General features: G+C 40.6%; 1 pseudogene; it reads right to left on the minus strand.

The window, feature by feature from the left end:
• Positions 1-8968: 8968 nt before the first annotated feature.
• LOC137257676 (uncharacterized) lies at positions 8969-23638 on the minus strand (annotated as a pseudogene).
• Between the last annotated feature and the right edge of the window lie 1208 nt (positions 23639-24846).

Raw genomic sequence — 24846 nt, forward strand, 5'->3', positions numbered from 1 at the left:
GCTGAGGTTTCCAGTGTCATCGATCTTCCACTTGCGGTATTTGATTTCCTTCCTCGCTCTTGTGGGTACTCTGATACTTGCGGTAAACAATACACCATATTGATCAGAGTCTACTGGATGGTCAAACCCGATGTTGTTTATTTGCAACTCGTTCTCTCTTGCAATGACCAGGTAGAGCCTATATCCACATGAATGAATAGGTTCCGCAACCAGCTGTACAAGATTATGACATGCCAAAATAAAGAGGAGCTTTTGGGCATCAGAATTTGTTTTATCATCAACGTGGTAATTGAAATCTCCACATATCAATAATTTACCCGGTATTATTTCCAGTGTATCTACTAATTCCTCAAAGGAAGTATGGCAGGTTTTCTTTGGAGACCTGTAGAGTATCAGCAAGTTCACACATTGATTGTCAATGTAACCTGAAGTGACAAAAATTCAAAAGACGAATGGTCAATTGTCTAGACTGATAAAACTTTACGTAACGAATTTATACGTACTTTAGTTTATGACACATTATTTCAGTATATGTGCATGGCAGCTGCCATGTTTGTCTCGACAGTGTGCCTGAAACGAAGTGTTTGGCGACACCGCCTCTCCCGCTTTGACTGAATGTACTTGACGAAACCGGTCTCGCATGTTACCAGGGACATGTTGATTCTATACGCCATGTGTGAATGGCCGAGTTGTCTGCAGAATTGCGTTGTACGATGAAAAGAGTTATTTCCCTTATTCCTGTATGGATCTGCTAGGAGTTTGATCAGATTTATTTTTGCATACATCTAGAAGCTGCACCATACTGGTATTACCGTCCACATCCGTGGAGGCTTTGGAAATCGGTTACCTCTAGTAAGAATAGAGGTTCCTAGGAACTCTATGTCCAACGATGCCTAAAATACTGATTTGGCTGATTGCATGTCATCGCATCCAGGCTGGGCGGAAGCTACTCATCACTCTAATCACTGGTTTGAAAGGTCCATCACCGTCATCATTACCAACATCCTCCATCATCATTACCAACATCCTCCATCATCATTACCAACATCCTCCATCATCATTACCAACATCCTCCGTCATCATTACCAACATCCTCCGTCATCATTACCAACATCCTCCATCATCATTACCAACATCCTCCATCATCATTACCAACATCCTCCGTCATCATTACCTCCGTCATCATTACCAACATCCTCCGTCATCATTACCAACATCCTCCGTCATCATTACCTCCGTCATCATTACCAACATCCTCCGTCATCATTACCAACATCCTCCATCATCATTACCAACATCAACGTCGTAGTACCACCTTCATTTTGTTCATCACTAATTCTACCACTTCTTCATGACGTACAGTAACTTGAACCCAGGCAGTAATGAAGGAAAAAAGTTTGTAGAAAAACATGTATGTCCTACAATATAATATGATAACTACAATCTTGTCAAAACTGGCCTGTCTAATTATCAATGAGTTTAGTTTTATGCAGTTTAGCAATATTTAAGCGATATCACGGCTTGGTACACCATAACTGGCCTCCACACACTGTACTCACGTGGAGGATCGAACCCGCGTCTATGGCGTGACGAGTGAGCGCTTTAATCCCCCACCATCCGTGATGTGGAGGAGCTGAGGCGGAGGCTATACCTAACAATAACCTCTAAAATACACTAAATAAAACCATAATCCAGCTCAGTATTACCACGATAGAACTGGTTATCAACAACCATGGTTGTCGGGGGGTCGGGGCGGTCAGACAAACTGACTTGGTTGGCATGTCATTGTATCGATACTTGTGATGTCAGTCCTTGGACTGTCTGGTCAGAACTGGTTTACTTACAGATATATTGCTCGAATATTGCTGAATGCGGCAACAATCAAACAAACCCTAACCATTCGTGAAACCATGCATACAAAGAAACCTGACAACCTGAAGATTTGGCGGATAATACCTATTTACCAAGTTTTAAATTGTAGGACTACGAATTGGTCACACTGTGCATCTATACATATGGAAATTAATTAAGCAACACCAAATTCAAAGACACATAAAAACTTAACAAAGTTTAACGAAGTAATTTTGATGATTGATTATTCAATTTTGATGTATTGACATACAGCATGAGCTTTTCATGGGTTGATATGACGCACGTGAAGCTTGCACAGCGCACGTGCATTGCTTTAACCTCAACTTTCGAAAAATGCACTTTTTCCCTGGGGTGTTTACAAGCGCAGGTTGTCGATTGCATTCGGTTTTTCATTCATTTCAATGTCATGGCACGTAGGAAATTATCAGAGGCCACTCGTTGGCAAATAATCGGCATGAGGAATGCTGGTATGTCTCTAAGACAAATCGGGACTCAAATCGGACGACATCATTCCATAATTTCAAAACTTTTGAAAAAATACCGGGTCACTAATGAAGTTAAAGACCTGCCTAGACCAGGAAGACCCAGGAAGACCACAGTCCGGGAGGACAGAGCTTTACTGAGACTTGTACGGCGCAGGTCCTTCGACTCGAGCTCTCGGTTGAGACAGGAGTGGCTTCCAGGGAGACCCATCTCGAACAGGACTGTTCGGAATCGTCTGAAAGCTGCAGGATACCGGGCAAGGAGGCCAATCAAGCGACCCAGACTGTCTCCAGCCCATAAGGCAGCCCGACTGGCCTGGTGTAATGACCGTTTGCACTGGAACATTGCCTCTTGGAGGAAGGTCCATTTCTCAGATGAGAGCCGGTTCTTGCTGCACATGGTGGACGGTCGTACTCGGGTCTGGAGGCAGAGGAACACAGCAATGGCTCCACGGAACATCCAGGAGACTGTGGCCTTTGGGGGAGGTTCCGTTATGGTATGGGGGTGCATTTCCATGAACTGCAAGTTGGATATCATTACCATCCGTGGCAACCTTAACGGTGTTCGTTACCAACAGGAGGTTCTTGACAGGGCTGTGGTACCTCATTTTGAGAACCATCCTCTGGCAACGAGACCCATATTTATGGACGACAATGCTAGACCTCACAGGGCGCATGCTGTAAATGATTTTTTGCGGCAAAATGCAATTGACAGAATTCCATGGCCTGCCATGAGCCCTGACCTCAACCCCATTGAACATTTGTGGGACTTTATTGGCCGTCGTGTGAGGCAGAGAGACCCACCAGTCCATAATCTCAACGAATTGACGGCTGCCCTGCATGAGGAGTGGAACAGGATCCCCCAGAATCAGATCCGGAGACTCATCCAAGGAATGAGGAGGCGTCTGGAATCGGTGGTGCGTGCGCAGGGAGGACACACTAGATATTGATGAAAGTCGGTGTGCAGACTCTCAGATGACTGTTCTTTCTTTCCATGTGACATTTGTGTTAATACACCTGACAACAACGTCTGTGGATGAATAGTAAATTGTGTCCATTTTTTCATGAATTTAAGACAGTTTTAAGAATTTGGATTTCGTTGCAATAAAGCAAAGTCTTGATACTTTTTCCCTTTAAGTTGTTTGTCAGAGATCGTCTGTTGAATAAAAAAGTGTCAAACTATATCAACCCGGCATATTTTGATTGTCAGAACACTTCAAAGTTGCTCCAATAGAAAAAATTGGGGTGTTGCTTGATTAATTTCCAGGTGTATACGTCACTGATTAACCAAATTATGTCCAAGGACCCATATGCTTCAAGCAGGAGTCACGTTCACGTCTGCACCCGAACACCTCAATGTCCAATTCTGCAGACATTTACGTTCAGGAAATGGCTATTAGATCATGTTGCAGCCAAGCTTTACAATCCTTCGATTCATGTTTGGAGGTGGCAAACACTGCTAGCCATTCCAAATATTTGGTTCTCTTTTCTAAGACGGAAGTAATCAGCTAGATTTGCCTGTAAGTGCCCGAACTGGATGAAGCAGGTCCCCCGGTGACCTCAGACCAAAGGTCAAGGAACTCACGTAATGGAGACATATTTAAAGAAGATATGTGGAAGAGCACTTTTGAAGAACAAAGGGGGGTAACCGAGTCATTGAATGAATACGATCGCTGAGAATCAATCGACGAAAATCTTAGATGACCATTACATTTATTGAGATCGATGGAATTCGATGTCGTCTGCTCCCTGGATTGAAGAATGAGAGCCGTGAAGGAGAATGTTCGTTTGGCAACAGCAGTGTGTAGAATCCACAATGTCCCTTATATGTCGAACACAGAACTGACGGCAAACATATGTAAATCGATTAAGAATGGTTTCTTAGCAGAACCTGTCTCCGTGAATGGTGTTTGATGACACCAGAGTTGTCTTCATAAACGTAAACTAATCCATCGTTGATGAATTGCATTGCTGTCAGTCAGATCATCATCATCTACGTCGTTATGTCATCTTCATCAACACCTCCCCCATCAACATTATATCGTCACCCTTACCTCAGTGACAGCTATAGTCGTTGTTGGTTTGATATTTCACTGTAGACATCCGGGGTAAGCATTGGTTTCGAGTAAATTCAATCTTTTCTTGGGGTGAGAGTTGATTAAATGTACTGGGTAGTCAGTCAGACAGATTGCACTCCAATGCGACGGGGCAACTGGTTTGTCTGATCCAGACGTGATTATTCATACTGTTCTGATATAGCTGGTATACTGTTGCCTGCAGCAGAGTTAGTGGGAGAGTGAGTGAGTGTGGGTTTACGGCCCTCTTTGCAATATCCCAGCAATATTATGGCGTGGAACACAAGAAATGGGCTTCACATATTGTGTCCATCTGAGGAATCGAACTAGGTCTTCGGCGTGACGAGCGAACGCTTATTCCAGCAGGTTACCACATTGCCCTGACTGCAGCATGCGCTCGCTTATGCAGTGAGAATGGAATGGTCGAGTAGAAAAGCGTTTGAACGGAGCTCTCCATAACTCAATTATTCCCTTGTTGAAGCAACATCGTGATTTGGCCGACAGCACCAGACAGCTTCTCGCCAATAGCTACGTCTGATTCTAGGTTACTTTGACCTTCAGAGATGAAACCCTTCATTTCGTTGTAAATTAGACTAATCAAATAGCCACAGGTCGATATTTGTTATTAGTTGACGACTCCAATAAATAAAGTGGTCGAGTCGTCCCATAGATGACATTCTTACCGCGTCCGTGACGGTGTTAACAGGATCTTTGAATACGTGGACACGGCGTCTGTCCTTGGACCAGAGGTTCTGCGGTTCGAATCCGTCATGTGAAATGGTTCCGTGGTTCCAGTCCCATCACTGTATGGTGCTACATTCGGCTAGGTGCAGATGGTTATGTAATAGGAACTGACACCAGAAATTACATTGACATTGTTGTGTATAAACGTCTTTGATGTTCCAGTCTAAGTAAACTTCGTCTCGGTGTATTTCGTTACACTACACCAGTGGTGGAGTGTAACGAAAAGTACTGGGGATAAGTTTACTTAGACTGACATAATGAGCACGTGATGATAAACTCTATAAAATAATGCTAACGCAAAGTGTTCACTAATAGATGAGCAAGGGCAAGACAAAACTTCAACAATTGCATCTGTAATCATGTCGTCACTATGTGGCAAGGAATCTAAGGAGCAGCACTTGGGAAAGCGACACGCGCGTATAGCTTGTAAAATATTCCGTCTGCCCGTAAGGTGGAATATAAAGATCTTTGGACTGTATTACTGCCTTGGCACCAAGACGAAGAAAGTGGGAAAAGCAAGAATAACAATATCACTTGCTTAAACTGACTACTTCCAGTTTACTGTCTAGAACATTTTGCGTTGTAAATGTCCATAGCAACACGTGTTGTGGCAAGTCCATGTGGTAAATTTAGAGTGAGTTGAGTTTTACGCCGCACTCCGCAATAGTACAGCTATATGGCGGCTGTCTGTAGATAATTGAGTCTGGACCAGATGATCCAGTGATCAAAAGCAGGAGCAATAATCTGCGCAATTTTGTCAACCAAGTAAGCGAGTCTGACCACCCGACACGCATAGTCGCCTTTCACGGCAAGCATGGGTTGCTGAAGGCCTATTCTACCTCGGACCTGCACGGATCTGGTATATTTAGAAGTACATGTCATTGTACAAAACGCTTTGGAAAGGTAAAAGATACCTGACAAAATAAGTCAGGGATATTGGTATTTTTATTATTGATATTTCATCAGTGTGTCAATGAATAAATAGATCATTAGTCATAATTTCAAAATTTAAGTATAGCCCTATTTTTGTCCAGTACATTAGAGCATGACATCTCGAAACAAGAACAATTAATATACTCAAATAATGCCAATCTATTAATAGCTAGAAATACAGGTTGAAGTTTATATTACAATCTATATATGAACAAAGTGATCTGTGAAACCAATTATGAATCAAATGAGCCAACGTGTCAGTAAGACTATGATGAACAATGCAAGGGAGCTAACTCGAAATAGAGCGCTAAATACTGCACACGCTGAATTTATTATCATCCCGCACATTCCGGATCGAATCCAAGACCAGAGATTTTCGTTACGTGACACAATTATCACAAAGGCATTAACGTTGTTTTCAGATGAAGGAATTGATAAAATTTAATTAATCTTTTCACCTTCTTTCTGCTGTTGTATCTATTCACATATAGTGCCCCTCTCTTCCACCTTTTTCTCAAACATCTGTATCCTGTTCAATCAACAATCTGAGAAAAGAATAGCTGATAGGGAGGGATCATCAGAAATAAACAATATAATAAGTATAAGTGATCAAAGTTGAAGACAGTGTAATCTTTATTTTCATGACTCAAAATCAAAAGGAGGATATTGTAAAGTTAAGAAAAAAACATTTTTCAACAATTATTCAAACTTAGGCCACTTATATGTATGTTTTTGTTTCACAGCCCACATTCCCTTCAAAATAAACAGTTGGTTCTGTAATATATCAAGCTTTAAAATCCATGTATTGTTATTATTGGCTAAGGTTGTAAAACAGCCCCTCTTAAACATGCTTTTGAGTAGAGAGCAAATCAACATCCCCCAAAATAAGAATAATACATACCCTCAATATTAGTTTTCTTCAAGTCATTAAGGCAGCTCAGCCAGTACTAACACAAGAAGTATGTCCATAGATCTGTACTGAAGTACACCAGATTGTAACATATTTACTTCAACTTGAAATGAAATTGTTCAGAGTATATCTACTACACCTGTTTGTCATCTGATCTGTAGTTGGGTACATTCATAAAAGTGAAGTATGTTATGTGGTGCAGCCTAAATCTGCCACTCCTCAAAAGGATATCAGCTCACAGAATTGATATGTACATGTATCACATAAATGCCTATTTTGATGAGATAAAAGCCACATTTGTAGTGACTTTTTCGTGTCAACATCTTATTGTGTAAAGAATAAATCGTGATTAGTCACATTGTTACTAATGGAACTTGCTAACATATATTATTCTAAATATCTATAGTAAACACCTGTATTAACATGAAAAGTTATTACAGAATGATACTCGTTCCAGCAATTTCTTCTGTTCTTTGCATAAAAAAAATGTGAAGTGCTTTTATTGGGTATTTCGTAACTGAACGTAAAAGAATGTTAGGGAGAAATTGTGTACCACAGGTTGCTGTTTCCAGGTGGAGATGAATGAAGAAACGTGCAGTAGCGTTAATCTAAGAAAATAAGAAAGTTTCCCCAGTAAAACAGGAAATATAACTTTAATGGTTTATCTTCATGTTTGTAGATGTTGGATTGCACATTACACCATTTGTAGTGTTTGACTGGCATAATGCTCCCACACTCAGCGATGTGGTGTAGTGTTTGACTGGCATAATGCTCCCACACTCAGCGATGTGGTGTAGTGTTTGACTGGCATAATGCTCCCACACTCAGCGATATGGTGTAGGGTTTGACTGGCATAATGCTCCCACACTCAGCAATATGGTGTAGTATTTGACTGGCATAATGTTCCCCCACTCAGTGATATGGTGTTGTGTTTGACTGGCATAATGCTCCCACACTCAGCGATATGGTGTCGCGTTTGACTGGCATAATGCTCCCACACTCAGCGATATTGTGTCGTGTTTGACTGGCACTACGCTCCCATACTCAGCGATGTGTGTCATCTCAAAGAGCCTGCTTCATGCCATTCTTTTCTCCCTGAGAGAACTAACAGTGTGATATAGCAAAGCAGTGTGAAAGACACTATATCACACCACCCTTCTCTAAAAATATATGCACTCCTGTTAGTAATACAGTGGACCCTTGGGAGCTACCATATAATTCATTCCTACCTAAAAATAATGCATTCAGTTTACAATGATAAATTAAAAAGTTCAATTGAAGGAATGCAGGATTGCGTGTATGACAAGTTGCGTAATCCAGAGCAAATGTTTACATTGCATACATGGCAGGTGTTCTATGCTTCAAAGTTCCAGTTATCTATTTCAGACAAGTCGGATAATACGCCTTTTGTTGCATAGTTAGGAGGCCAACATGAGTGCATATTGTTAGTTACACAGTGTTTTGAAAAGGTGTATGGGATGTGAGACCCTTGTAAATTATGTATATCCTGAGGCTTGTTTTGAAAGGGTGTACAGGACTGTATGATCTTTGTGAATTCCGTATTTCCTGTAAATATGGAATTTACAAAAGTCTTACAGTCCCGTACACCCTTTCAAAACACTGTGTGGACGCATTTATTACTCTGAAGATCTTCTAAGTAAGCTTCTTTAAAGAACAACATTCAACCTTCGGCAGAATGAGGTTCAAAACGTTTCACCATGATACTTCCGTAACGGTCTTAAAGGGAGATAACTTGAGATGGCGTAGCTTATGATAAAAATGATGAAATGAGATTTTGATAAAAGACATGTGAAATACAGAAACATTTTATTTCTGATATATGTATTGATACAAATAAATAAGAAATTTTGGCAACAGTTTCATTACTCTTTTTATACTTATAATTGTACACGCTGACTCTAAAATTTTGAAGCAATCAGCAGTTTGGCAGCCACATTCCATCTAAGGTCAAGGTCATACATACAACCCATGGCAAATCCGGCTACATGGTTTGTATGCTTTGGCTTCGACAAATTTATCTTAAGGGTAATAATGAGCCCCTTCATCTAACACTGCCCAAAATATTTTTGAAAATGTGTGAAATTGTGCTGTCAATACTGGCTAAAACATTGTCAAAATGTGTGAAAGTGTGCCGTCAATAATATATATTTCACACTGGCCAAAATATTGTGGAAAATGTGCAAAATCCTGATTTCAATAATTTCTCACTCTTCAATGCGATGCCAACAGTTTCTTTTCAGAACCAGAAGTGACAATACAAACCAAAAGTCCCAAGGACTTAGACATAAACTGACAGTGAACAACACAGCTTTCAGGTTTTAATGCAGGAAGGATCTTTTTCTTCAACAAGAAGTGAGACAACACAAAACATGGATGTATGAACTGTTTTCTTACAATCTGAATCTGAGCAATGAAACAGTTTAAGTACTGGTTTCAATAACACTAGCATCTGTTTCTGAGTCCAGTCATTCACTTTTCCGAGCTACAGGGGCCACAGCCTTTTCTTTTGGGGGTTTGAAATGCCAGAATAAGTCAGTTTAATTGCCTATACAGTGTTCCCAGAAATTATTGAGAAAATCTTTGTTTTTTTTCTAATGATGCTAAGATTGGAAAAAGGACTTTCACTATGCACTAAGCATACTAAATAAGGGAGACAACTCTTGAATGCTTAGAAGGCAGCTCATTACGTCAAGAGTTATCTCCCTTGTCTGAGCAGACGGCTTCCTGTGTTGACATGGCAGAATTTACAGCAAGAGAGAAAAGAAAGCTCATTCTAGATGATTTTGAAAGGGGTGAGGCTGATGCTAAAGTGTTAGCTTGTAGACATGGTATTCCTCTGTCTACAGTATACAGAACTTTGAAGAATATTCAAACAGGAACCGGGATAGAGCACAAAGCATGGGCAGGTCGGCCTACGAAATTCAGTGTTGTGGATCGCCGAAGACTTGGGCAGATTGTGAGCAGGGGCAAATTGAAAAGTGTTTAGAACATCAGAAATGAAATGATTAGCAGAGGAAGTCCTCAGGTATGCAATGAAACAGTTAGGCGGGAATTACAGAGACTTAATTGGGTGAAAAAACGTGGAATTCCCTCGCCGTTGATGAAAGATGCACAAAAGGAAAAACGTTTAAACTGGTGTCGGGCTCATGAAAATCAAGATTGGGATAATGTTTTCTTTTCGGATGAAAGTTCTGTTTGGCTTTTCCCTAACTGTGTGAAAATTTGGACCAAAGATACTGTCAAACCTATCTACCAGCGACCAAAACATAGCCCGAAGTTTCACATGTGGGGTGGCATATCGGCTCGCGGAGTGACACCATTGTGTTTTCACGGGAAACTTGACAAAAGAAAGATACTTTGACATTCTAAATGGTCACCTTCTTCCGACAGCACAAACATTGTATGAAGATGATTGGATTTTCCAGCATGATAATGACCCAAAACACACTGCGCGAGTGGTTGTCGGGCGAAAATGTTCAAGTTTTAGACTGGCCTAGTTACAGCCCAGACCTAAACCCAATTGAGAATGTGTGGGAAGTCATGAAGGACAGAATAAACCAAAAGGGACTGAGAAATATTGAAGATATGAAGGCCGAGGTGGTCCAATATTGGGATACCCTGTCACACGATTACCTACAAACTTTGATGGGTAGTGTGCCTAGATGTATTCAGGCATGCATTGCTGAGCGAGGAGGTCTAACAAAGTACTAAAACAAGACTGAGACTGTAAAAGGATGATGTTTTAACATGTTTATGTAAGTAAAACGCCAGAAGTTAATAAACGTAATGAGTTACATGACGCAACATGATTCTCAATAATTTCTGGGAATACCATAAATGACCAGATGTATTAATACCTCATTTATTTCTTTTCTGACTACACAGATGGGACATGAATCCAATGGAGTGTCTTTGGAGCCCCATGTTCACAGCTGTATTTGTTTGTATGAAGCAGGTTTGTCAGAGAGTGACTGCCTGATCCAGTGAAGCTCATTTCTTACAAACTTTACACAACAGCTTCGATATCCACTGTGTCCAGAATCAACATCTGAAAATCTTCACAGCATCTTGATTCTGCAGACAAACATACATTTGACTGCGTCCATCTACATCTACTCCTAGTGGTTTCTCTATACCATCTTCAGATGTCAGTACATTTCGCACAAATTGTCCCGTCTCGTTCAGATGGATGACTTTGTGCAGGGAGAAGTCTGTAACTAAGATGTCACCCTTGCAGGTACTTGTGATGCCCTGAGGACATTTCAGTGCTGACTGTCCTGTAGGTTTGTAATGGAAGACTATCTCACCCTCAGGGGTGAGACATGTGACAGATCTAGTGGCCCCATCAGACACCAGGATGGTGCCTTTTCTGGTGGTACACAGGTAGTTGGGGCACTGTAATATGAATTTCCCACCCAGGTTTGGATTGAAGGAGTGCAACATGTTTCCTGACAAATCCAAAATGTCAACAGAGGGAGGAGACTTGGAACCTGCAGCCAGTAATGATGGGTTCAGACATGTTATACCCCAGTACTGTTTGCTCATTTGCATGGTTGACAGCAGTTCTAGATCAGGACTGACTTTCACCATTACAATCTGTTTCGCACCCGGCACAGTGACAGCTAAGGACTTGGGTGCCATCTTTGTCAGACTCCATGGGACATTGCTCAGATTCAGTCTGTCGTGACAAAGTTGCCTGTTCTTAGTGTAGAAGGAATTTAGATCGCTGTTGTTCCGGTCAGTGACTACAATTATATCAGTACCATCCACCACCACCACTGTCACATCAGCAACCCATCCTTTGTTCCTAGTGTCAGGTAATCGGACATCGATGGTGTCTTGTAACACTGGATCAACTGTCAGATCCACAACACCGTCATAGTAGACGTCAAGCTCACCTAACTGCATATCCGCCCGTGCTTTACTCAGCTTTTCATTGTCTTGTTGGAATATGACTCTGCTTATTTTTCCTTTCTCCAACATGTCATCACGAGCCTCCACATCACCTGCTTCACAACCCTCATACAATTCATACACACTCTTGTCGTCCTCAGAGTGTAAAGCCTCACTGATCAGTTCTGCCTCTTCTTGGCACATCTGGGCTAACAACTCTCTCGACTTGATTTGTGCTTCCAGTTGTCCAATGTGACTGTTTGATATCTCTTTCAAATAATTCAGAAGTTTTCTTTCTTTAACCTTGATCTCTTCAATGATTTCCTGTGTTAAAGACATAATGTTTTCTTCCATCGCTTTGTATCGTAACGTTTGTATATCTAGTGTTGATTTCAGTTCAACAGTTTTGGATTTCATATCTTCTTGCTTCTTTGACAACAACTTTTTCTTCTTCCTAAGTTCTGTTCTCATGATCCCGATCTGTGACTTGATGTTGACAACTAAATCACATGTTTTGTGGTATAAGAAACATTTGTCACATATTGTCTTCTTGCAATTTTTACACAGGAACTTTATGCATTCCTGTGGATGTATATTACACATTGCTTTTGGTCTTTCAACCTTGACTTCTTCTGTACATAGCTCGGTAATCTCATGGATGCGACTGTGGTTGGCGACACATGTCTCACACAGTGCTGCATCACAGACTGCACATGTGACAGTGGATGGAGTTGTCTCCCCTTTCTCTTTGCAAAGTGCACAAGAGGTTGTGTCTGGAATGCAGTGAGAGAATTATGAACATTAACATTTTAACACTAATTGAAGATAGTTACGCCAAAAATTTGAATACAATCAATACAAGATTGAATTATGCCAAAACTTAATTTGATATTGATTACTGTATGTCACTGCAATGACAAAACCAAGGTGTTTTGCATGTGATTTCATAGTGACATAATAATTGTTTACATTTATATATGGGGAGCTATTCAGCTACATGCAAGGTACCATTATCATGTATCTAGTCCGAATTCACATACTAAACACTCAGCCACTCTGAATTCTAGTGTACTAGTTGCATAACAAGAAATTTCAGTTTGAATCAAAACATTGTTTGTAGGCTAGCATAAGGGCCCAGGACAAATGATTCTGAATCCTTCTTGCTGTCTTGAAAACTTTTAAGAAATTCAGCCCTCAAATTTACAGGTATGTGTTTTCACAAACGTACAAATAAATTATGTGTGTGACACCCTATGGCATAGATACCTTTATTCAATGACAGTGAGTGAGTTAGATTTTGTAGATTTTTTACAGAAATGGGCTTCACACATTACAGCCATGAGGGGAAACGAATCTGGGAATTATGAGCAGATAGACACTTTCATGACAATGCTACCAAACAACCACCCTTATACAAAAATAAGGTAATGAGACTGAACACGAAGATGTACGACAAAAGACATTATCTACCTATAGAATCTGGATCAAATGAGTCCCTGAGTCCTCCTTGTGTCACAATGCTTGGCTTGGTATCTTCTGCAAATTCCTCAACTGAATACACAGGTTCAGGCACTTTTGTCATCTGGTTGCAGAAAGGGCACATGAGACACTTGCAACTGATTGCTTCTGGTCTGGTCTGTGTGTAGTTGACAACACAATTACGACAGAATGTATGATTACACACAAGTGAACAGGGATTGATGAAGCGTTCTGTGCACAGTGTACACTGCAGGACATGTTCTGGTAGGTCCTGGGAGGTCATCATCTGGAAGGCGAGAGTGAGTTAAAATTAATGACAATATTTAGTAATTTTTTTGACATTGACAACATATCAACATGTACCTTGGATATTTTGGCATGAAAAAGAAAGAAACAAAAAAAAATTAAAAAAATAGCACACTCACACTGAAAATGTAAACAAATAAATAAAACCCAACAACAGCTTCAGCAGTGGTCCTTTCACATACACAGAAAGGGGTACAAAAAGTCAACGATGGGGGTGAAACAGTACACCACAGAATTGGTAGCACTGTGGTAATTTGCCTTTGGTTTAGCATACCGTAATGCAGTGTTAAGGTTAGGTAGCTTGGTATTTCAGTCTAGTGAAGACAGTTTTGTATACTCAAAATAATAAGGAGTATGGTCATTATTCCCCATGTTATAAAACAATGTAAAGTTTGGCTCATCAATTTTCTGCATCATGATCACATCTCATATAACTGAACTGAAACAAACCAAATTGAAGCCACCGTACTGCACCATGGTAAGACCACAGCGTTTCAACACTGAGGTACAACCCCTTAATCTTAGAAAAGATGTGCCATACTAGATGGGATAGTAGATGTTGAGTGGATATGTGTAGTTGCAATAAATATACATACATTCTAATAAACATTGTCTATGCATGCCATTCCTGTGCATTATAATGGAAATGTCTTGACTGGAACAAAACATCTGTGTATGTTAGTTCCAATCTCACACCCCATCACATCCACAGGATCTCTCAGTCCACATTTCTTACAAACTGTCTCATAATCACTCTCGTCACTTTAAGTAAAAAACTGTTATTGCATTCATTCCCTGCCATTCGTCTGTTTTACTCTCCTTCTTGCAGCTGCCTGCTCCACAGCAATCCCCTATCTCTCTCATGATTTCCTCATCCGTTCCAGCTTCTCACATCACATTCGTTCTTTCTCTCAGCATTTCCATCTTAAATTTTTTCCTTTGCTCCTCTCACTTTTCTTACCAACTTGATGTTTGCATGTATTCATGTGGTCACCATCTGGTCATATACCAATGGATTTGTGGGTTCTTTTAAGTACACTCAGTTGTGTACTGTACACTAGGGTTTGTTACAACACGGAAATAGTCTGTACTCAAAGTTGACTCTAAGGTTTTCACACCTGGACACCTCAACCTCGCTGGATCAATAACCTGGTGCATTAGCCAGCTCGCCCACCACACCCCAGTGTGTTGACTGTTTCACTTTTACGTTTGCTTGGAACAAGGGCTTTTGGTTTGAAAAGTATGGCACTCAGATAAAGAGGTAGTAAACTTGAAGAAACAAGTGAGCTGGATAGGATATTCACGCACATATAAATTTGCAGGTCAGAACAGAGACAGATGGCTGTTTATCAGGGTAGAAGGCTCAGGTAGAGATGCCTGAGTGGGGAATAATGAAGCAACAAGCTGTGGTTTGTCGACTACATCAGGACAGAACAGAACGATTCCCTTTTTTCTGAATGACTCTCTGACCCTAGAAGATGAACAATTGAGTGGCTCAGCTAAAACATAAATCAAGCTTTCCCTATTACCATTTGGCTGTTGACAAATGAATGCTTGTAGCCATGGAATCATAGAAAATTAATTCTGAAAATATCAAATGGAACCACTTCATTTCTTGGCTGATGCATACAAAGTTTCAAAAAGAAATAATGAATGTTTTCAAGTTCTGCACTGGATGGACAGACATGGTAATGACGATATCCTAAAAATAACTAAACAGACAGATGGCGTCATAGTGATAACCACTGATGACTGCAATGTAGTATACAAGACAGAAAACTCCATCACTGAACATGAAACTATTCAATAAAAATATATTTTCCACTTAACACTTCCCCTTTAAATTTGTGGCTGACAATGATATACTGTGCACAAAACCATTTATGGATGTTCTTGAACAATTTCGTCCATTTCCACCCATTTTTTCTCCACTACTACTTGCTAGTTTATAAAATCACTATAAAACCCTTGACTTCAGTTTTGTTTATACTACAGTCTGTTTGGCTCAAAGGTGGACCGATGAATTTCAATTTAACTCGAAACTTAAAAAACATAAAATACTCAAAGGAATGCTGATTATTATCAAAACATCATACTAACTCTGTGAGGTTTTTGCAGAATTTTTGTCCTAAAAATAAAAGTTGTTTAACAAACTATCACTAAACTATTGACACAAGTGACTGTTTGTTATGAGGGAGGAGTGCAGAGACATGGACTGCCAGGTTTTCGAGAAGAGTGTGCACGATTGCTGATAAAGTTACATATTCATTAGCCTGTGTTGTGCAATCTCCATCCTTTCTCATACAACTGGCGTGAGGTAACAATACAACCCGTAACCTCCGCTTGAAATTTATTCTATTTATTAGGATTATCTCGTGAATTTAGGTTAGGTATAGAGTTAGGTTTTCAGATTTTGGTTTAGACATTTTATCAAAAACATAGGCCTATATTCGTCGGCATAAAATGGTTAGAAACAGCAGAGACCATTTAATAGAATCTATTACATGGTCTCTGAAAACAGCTACGGGCGGAAAATAGATGTTCGTGAATTTGCAATACATTACGCCTGGATACGGTTGTCACTTTTTGTTGTTTGTTTGGTTGGGTTTTTTCGTTTTGTTTGGGGGTGGGTGGTGGCAGTGGTGTCCTGACGATTTATTTTTGTAGGATTTGTTACATGAGGAATGTAGACATAGAAAATTGGGAGTAGTGCAATCTTTCCGATTTTCCCCCGGTAAACTGCACTCTAGCCTGAAAGTTAATAAAAATGTGTGTTTTTTTGTCTAGGGTTCATGTCAGATAATGCACTCTTTCTTATAGTATCACATGCTTAGAAATATCATTGTGCATAGCTAACCAAATTCGGAGAATGAATCTCATTTGGTGCCATCTTGGATGAGAGCGGAGGACTCGAACTGTTTTCTCGAGCTTCCTGCTCATCCTCATGCTTGATCAGCTTCCATCCAGTCCTCGTGGATGTACTATTTTTCCTTTTCCAGGTCATTCTGCTCATGTTATATCGAGATTAGTTGGTTCTGTTATCAAGAAACTGCAAACTGCAGTCCTAAACCGGAAGGAACACTAATGGTTGTATACGGAAGCGCACTCTCCTACGATGAGTTGTCTCCCTTTGAAATAGCTTTAAGCATTCGTAACTTCTCCTTGCTTTACGTTACCTGGTTCCGAATGTATTGCTAAAGTACTGTCGGAAATAGAAAAAAAACAATCATATTTTCACATTTATCTCTACAGTTTATGTAGTTGCTATGCGAAAGTGTGAAATATCTGTTACAACAGGGATAATCTCTCCATATATATAGTCCCTCTGCTCGGCCTAACTAAAGTTCCAGTGGTAGGGAGGTAGGACACGTGAAAAAAGACTTCACTGAGGAGAAATTAGTGCAGAAATGAGCAATGCGGATTTATTTGGAACAGACTATGGTTTTATGGAAACTAGTGTGCGGTGATATTGTATTGTAAAAGGTACTTTTTAACTGCCCATTTTTGAATAAGACCTAGCTTCACCATACACGATAGCTCGTAAAAAATCCTAACTTTCAGGCTGAAACTATTAAGGACGTAGCTACAACAGAGTCTCTGTCAGTATGAAAAAAAAACAGGTAGGAGGGGGTCGTCTCAAAAACAAAACCAGGACGGGAGTCGCAGACGGGTGGGGCTGGGGGAAAGAGATGTCGCCTTAAGTTAAGATATGATAATCCTTTAGGGAATCTAACTGGGGAAATACACAGCATATGATAATCCTTTAGGGAATCTAACTGGGGAAATACACAGCATATGATAATCCTTTAGGGAATCTAACTGGGGAAATACACAGCATATGATAATCCTTTAGGGAATCTAACTGGGGAAATACACAGCATATGATAATCCTTTAGGGAATCTAACTGGGGAAATACACAGCATATGATAATCCTTTAGGGAATCTAACTGGGGAAATACACAGCATATGATAATCCTTTAGGGAATCTAACTGGGGAAATACACAGCATATGATAATCCTTTAGGGAATCTAACTGGGGAAATACACAGCATATGATAACAATTCACAAATAAGATCCAGTCATGTCAATCTCCATTTGGTCACGGCACCTACATATTTGGAGACATTTAATACGATGCTTTTCCGTGAGCATCAAGTATCATACTCTTATACATATCTTAATATAAACTTTATGAAAGAAGGACCTGTATGATGTTAATCAGTAGATGGAACACATTTAGCACACATGACAAAGCACAAAATATCTTTGTGTCGGCAGTGCATGCATTTCATGCCAGATGAGTCGACATAACTGCATGTATAATCTGATCTGTTGTTTTCAGCAGTTATTCGTGTTTGCCCGATTTTACGAGTAAACATGTTTTTCTGGATATTCTCTTACGTATCCCACAGAATGCCCAGTTAGGCCGAAGTGAGTTATTTCGACATGTCCTGTTAGCAGTTGTGTAAATTTGAGGGATACAGAGCTCTATTTCTGCAAGTAGTTTTTACTTGAAACGCCTGCGATGAATATATCATCATAACGAAAGCAGAGGTACCACGAACTTTGTAACTCGGAATGTGCGATTTTCCAGAGCATCTCATATAGCCCGAACAGCTTGAAACGAACTGATGTGTTGTGGTGACCTGATTCTACCATAGACCTTACTGTCTGGTCTTTGATGGCCACAGGGGCCTGCAATGCTAAAAACTGCCGTCAAGGTATATACTGTCACTAACGGGGTCTTAGCACAGTATAAAAATGATCCTTTTATATATTGCTAATACCTCGTAAGTGAACAACATATATCTACCGATTATTTTACTCGTTGCTTCTAGTATTTTCTCGTTACTTCAGGTTTTGGAAAGAAAACTGAAAACGGACGAAGCAACGAAAACAGCAACTGAAGTAACCACATAGTACTCGAATTTTTTCAGTTTTTACTGAAACTTGAACTAACGCAGAAAATAACGAGAAAATGTACGAAGCAACGAGTACGTTATTGACGCAACGAGAATGGCAGCATTAGACTTTCCGATACATTCAGAGTGTTTAGCTATACTTATTTACAACTAACTAAAAGGTAAACGGCATGTCAACTAGTACTTATAAATAGTGTCAATATTTGAATTTATGGAGGCTGCATATTTAGTTAGTCTCTAATAATCTCTTAGCTGCCTCTGGATTTCTGTGAACTCTTGCGCTTTCTTTTGTGATCTTTTGGTGAATATATAATGCTTTGTTATTAATGTGATGATGATGAGTAGGTTATTATTTCTTTCGGTGTAGCCAAGAAAAAAAACACCTGAGCTTCTGCTAGCAGCCACTTTTTCAAATCATTCCAAAGGGAGCGTATATAATGGCATTCCCAGAACAAATGGAATATAGAATCCTCTTCTGTTGAACAATAGCTGCATGAATTGCTTTCAACGTATCCCATTTTATAAAGGAGAGAATTTATGGGTAGGATATCGTGCAAAATCTGATACTGGAACCATTGGAACTTGGTAGAATCAGTACATTGAAACACTAATAATTTATAGCTTGTGCGTTCTCTGTCTTTGATGTCATGGGATGATATATGTTAACATTTTGGTTCTTACACTAATGCTTTTTGTGTCAGAGTAGTCTAGAAATATTGTGATCCTTTCTGAGTTTTCAATAAATGAGCAATATGAAATGGTGGTGAAGGATATGCAATTTTATTTATATTTATAACAACAACAACAAACCCCAAAGAAAACAACAACAACAAAAAAAAATAAACCAAAACCAAAACAAAACAAAGCAAAAAACAAAAACAACACACACCCCAAAAAAATCCCCAAGCAACAGGTGAGTAAATGTAGACTTGCTTCTTCTTTAGTATTGCAGAAAGGGTTTGGAGGAACGGATAATAACGAGGCTCAGGGACTGTGAGACACAACCTTTGTACAGAAACGGGGTTCGTCTTCAGTATTTTGACTGGTTAGGTTTGGCCCTCTGCGGCAGAAACACAGTAACCGCTACGACCATGTGCTGCTCTAACACCTGGCGTCTAGTGTACATATAGCTTCACTCCGCTTTTAGCACTATTCAAGCAGCATCACGGCAGGTGACATCAGAAACGGGCTTCACTCAATGTGTCCATGTGGGGAATCGAACCCGGGTCTTCGACATAGCGACCGGACACTTTAACCATTGGGCTACCCCAGCGCCCCGAAAAGATTTGGCAAGGCAAGGGAACAGTGCTAACAACAGTGACGATGCCTTTAGTCAAGCTGTGTAACCTCTTTAAATAGGTGGATGGATAAATGAATCTCTTTGCGTTACATATATAAGCAGGATTACATTGTCTTGTGCTGATACATCCTACTACCGTTATATATGGATTTGGGACTGCACTACTGGTATTTCTAAGGCGTCTATACCTTTTACAACACAATGAAAATGTGATATACATTTTCACTTTTACAGTTCTCAGTCAATATACATATTATTATCTTACTTAGGTGATTTACCTTACCTCTCAGCTCCTTATGCATAGTAATTTTCAATTACCAAAGAAAGGTATGATGGGTCATTTCATATTTATGTTTCTATCGAAAAAAAATAACCGCACAACATAAAATTGCATAAAATATACGTTATTTTAAAATTTATAAAAATAACCCTAAATACACAAGTAGTAAAGCACATTGCATGAAATTTGACATCACATATCGTCCCTGGTACGTGCACTTCGTGCACAATGAACTTTGTCACTTGCATGCGTTTGGATATTTGAAGCGGTTGATTATTCTTTAAGCTCTAAAGGTTGTGGAAAACACGTTAATCTCAACCCACGGCTTACAGAACATCAGCGTCTCTACGTATAGTGGGTATGTTGGAGACTGGTGCCCCTTGGCACACGATGCCACCTCTGTGGATACGTTTCCAGCACCATGCAAACATGAGTGATTTGACTCGGACTGCAAGACAACCACATTCGACTGTCCCATCGAAGGAACCGATTCCAGAATACCAGTTTGACTGCTCGACCCTTCCTGACTTATGGCCAGTCGGTTCCAGGACTCTGTTCAATAAAGCGATCGTAGCGCTAAGTTGATCTTTGGAACGAGGCCCAGGACTTTACGGAACCGACTGATGGAGCTCAACATACGACATCTTACATCTCATGGACACAACATGTCATTGTCAGTGACAGTCTGACAGAGTGCGATACAGGGATGAGACTATTTAACCTTAGGACAAGGACAAGGACATAACGTCACGCTTCAACAATGCCCGTCCAAATGTCGTGACAGATTTCTTGTGACAGCAGAACATTCAGGTACTCTTCCGGCCATGATGAAGCTGTGACACCACATCTCCTCAACGGCCTGTCACGATGCTTAGAGCCAATCACACAGATTTCGATATTATCCTGTCAAGAGTTCAACAGTGATTAAGGGAACACCATAAATCATGTTAGTATCTTTGTGCATTAAAATGACATGACATCGAATACTTCAGTTACTTTATTCCAGTAGTATACATGAAATATTGTGTTGAATTCCAAGTTCTAACATTTGACTCTATATTACTGTATACCGCAGCTTTCTAATAGTCTAACGACTTGAAAGAAGAATCCTTTGGATAAGTGAATATATGAAAGTGCACTGATGATAGCATGGCTGTTTCAGTGGTTTTCCCTCATCTAAAACAACCCTTGTGAACACCTATAAATCTCCACAACACCTTGATTCCAGAGAAACACACCAACATACATCTGACCACGCCCATCTATATGAACTCCTCGTGGATTCTGAATACAGTTCTGATCTGTCAGTACGTTTCTAACAAACTCCCCTGCCCCAGTCAGATGAATGACTCTGTGCAGAGAGAAGTCTGTTACCAGGATGTCACCCCTGCAGGTACTTGTGATACCACGTGGTTCCATCAGTGCTGTGTCTCCAGTAGGTCTGTAGTGGAACAACGTCTCGCCCTCGGGGGTCAGACCCACGACGCATTTGGATCCCCAATCAGACACCAGGATGTGTCCTGTCCTTGTGGCACAAAGGTTGGCGGGAAATTGAAATATCTTGCTTCCATTATAGAGAGGACTGATTGACTTCAACAAGTTTCCTGTCATACCAAGGATGTCAACACAAGGAGGAGACGGAGAGCTTGCTGCGAGTGTTGATGGGTTCAAATATGCTACTCCCCAATACTCTTTGCTTGTTGTGATGGTTGACAGCAGCTCGAGGTCCGGGTTGACGCCTACTGTTACAATTTGGTTCTCAGCTGGAACTGTTACAACCACTTGGTTGTGTGTCAGCCTTGTCAAACCATACGGAAATCTCTTCAGACGTAATCTGCTGTGACACGGTTCATTGTCCCTAGTGTAGAATGACTTCACACTTGTGTTGTTCCAGTCTGTGACCACAACTGTGTCTGTACCATCCACCATCATCACTGTCACGTCAGCGACGTTGGTTTCAAGTTCTTCGCCTGCTACTGTGACGTTAATAGTGTCTTGCAGAACTGGATCAACCGTTAGGTCTACATCACACATCGCATCCAGCTGTAGATCACCTAAAGCTTTACTCAAATTTTCAATGTCATGTCTGAATGTGACCCTGACTATTCTTCCATCGTCGGCGTCCCCAACAGCCCCCACACCATCTGCCTAACAGCACTGATACATCTCATATATATCCATGTCACACTCAGATTGTAGAGCCTGGTCTATCAACTCAGTCTGTTGCTGGTACATCTGTGCTGACAACTCCCTTGACTTTATGCAAACTTTCAGTTGTCCGATGTGGGTGTCTGACATCTCTTTGAGATTATCCAGAAGTTGTTTTCCCTTAAACGTGATTTGTTTTATGGCTTCCTGTGTTACAGACATGATGTCTTCTTCCATTTGTGCGTATCGAGACGTTTCTTTATTTACTGTCGATTTCAGTTCATTAGTTTTAGATGTCGTGTCTTCTTGCTTCTTTGATAACGCCTCTTTCTTCTTCTTGAGTTCTTTTCTCATGGTCTCGACCTGTGACTCGATTGTGACAACGGAATCACACTTCCTGTGATAAATGATGCAGCATTTATGACAAACGGTTTTCTCGCAATCCTTACAAAGAAACTCCACGCATTCCTCCTTGTGTTCTTTGCACATGACCTTTCGCTTTCTTTTGACCTTGGCCTCCCCACTCAGATCAGTGACGTCATGGTGACGTGTAGCTGGAATGCGACTGTGCACTCTGACACATTTCTCACATAGTGCGTCACCACAGACAGAGCACCAAACAGCAGCTGGATTTGTCTCCCCGCCCTCCTTACAGTATGCACAGAAGGAGGTTGTATCTGGAAATAACTGATACATTTAGAACGCACTTTAACATAATTGAAACATGACAGTACATGACAACTTTCACAACATCCAAACAGAACATGATAGAGATGGTTGTATGTCACTTACCAGAATAAAATGTAGGGCTTTAATAATAACTTTACTTTAGTTTGATCGTGTGATTAACCAAAATCGTTCACTCAGTTTAGACACTAATTTATAACAGACACTAATACAAAGGAAAGCTTTCTACAACTTCGATCAGAGTTGCAGAAAGTATGAATTTGGACTGTATCCAAAGCAACTATATACACACCTTTGGATTCTGGACCAAACGAGTCCAAAAGTCCCTGCATGACAAAACTTGGCTTGACGTCATCTGCCCATTCCTCCACTGGTTTCTCAGGGTCAGAGACTTTCGTCATTTTGCTGCAGAAAGGGCAGATAAGAGACTTGGCATTGATGGCTTCTGGTCTGGTTTTGGTGAAGTTGATGACACATTTCCGACAGAATGTGTGATAACACACAAGTGTACAGGGATCGACAAACACCTCTGTACATATTGTACATGTCAGAAAGTGTTCGGTCAGCTTCTGTGAGGTCGCCATCTGGAAGGACATAACCAAGAGCAATGTTTAGGAATGTACATGAAAGTATATATACTGAACCGCAAAGGAAACGCATAATGATCGAGGTATCTAAAACTACACACTATAAGACCCGTGAAGGTGCGGGTAGAATAGGCCATGCTCTCCATAAAGGCGATTATGCTTGTCCTAAGAGACAACTAACGGGATCGTGTGGTCAGGGTAGCTGACGTGGTTGACACATGTCATCGGTTCCCATTGGCGCAGATCGATGTTGATGCTGTTGATCACTGGATTGCCTGGTCCAGACTCGAGTATTTCCAGACAGCCGCAATACAGCTGTAATATTGCTGAGTGGGGCGTAAAACGTAAGTCACTCACTCACTCACACTTTATAAATCGCTCTAATTAACAATTAAAACGGAGTATTCCGTTGAAACTTGCCAATTATGGTTAACACATTTTCGGCAATCACATTTAGAGTTCACCCAAAATGGTACCACTAAACACGATATGGTCTATGGCAGCACGGTCTTTCGCACAAACGTCGACGCACTGTATTGGCATTAATGGGTGTGAGTCCCGATGATCTGGCGAGCTGTTTCAGTGGCTCTGCTGAAGCGATTCTGTAGATGGTTGGTTTGACGTTGACAATCCGTCGGTATTGACGTTGTGATGTTACTGAAGGTTGTCCACTGCACGCTGTTAGTAGACTGGTAGAGCTCCTGTAGGCGGTAGATTGTTCGAACATAAACGGTAAGATAATTGGCTACCCTCCGTGGATCCTGGCCAATTTCCAATCGCTTGGTTCCTCTCATCTCTCGTAACTCGTGATATTGCGATCGTGTCAACACAAGAATGATTTCAGGCAAATTCGGGATTCTATGTCATTGGTAGGGTTGTCACGATCTACATGTGCATTTTCATTTACACGAATGTCATACGGGACCTTTTACCGCGTCTGTCTTTTAAGGTACGTCTGGTCGATATGCTGTTGGTAATATCTATCATATCGGACTGGGAAGCATGTCAACAAAACGCTACATACCTTTTGCGTGTAATTTTGCATTTGGTTTTGAAATTCGCGGTCCTTTAGCGGTCAGTATAGTTGAATACCATCGTTAGAGAAACCAAAGTAAGTATTTGGTGATATACGGTTAAACACTATTGCGCCTATGTTAGAGGGATCAAGGTAGGTAAATACTGTAAGTATCCGAGGTTCGACACAA

This window comes from Haliotis asinina, chromosome 12 (genome assembly GCF_037392515.1).
Source record: "Haliotis asinina isolate JCU_RB_2024 chromosome 12, JCU_Hal_asi_v2, whole genome shotgun sequence".
Classification (NCBI taxonomy): Eukaryota; Metazoa; Mollusca; class Gastropoda; order Lepetellida; family Haliotidae; genus Haliotis; species Haliotis asinina.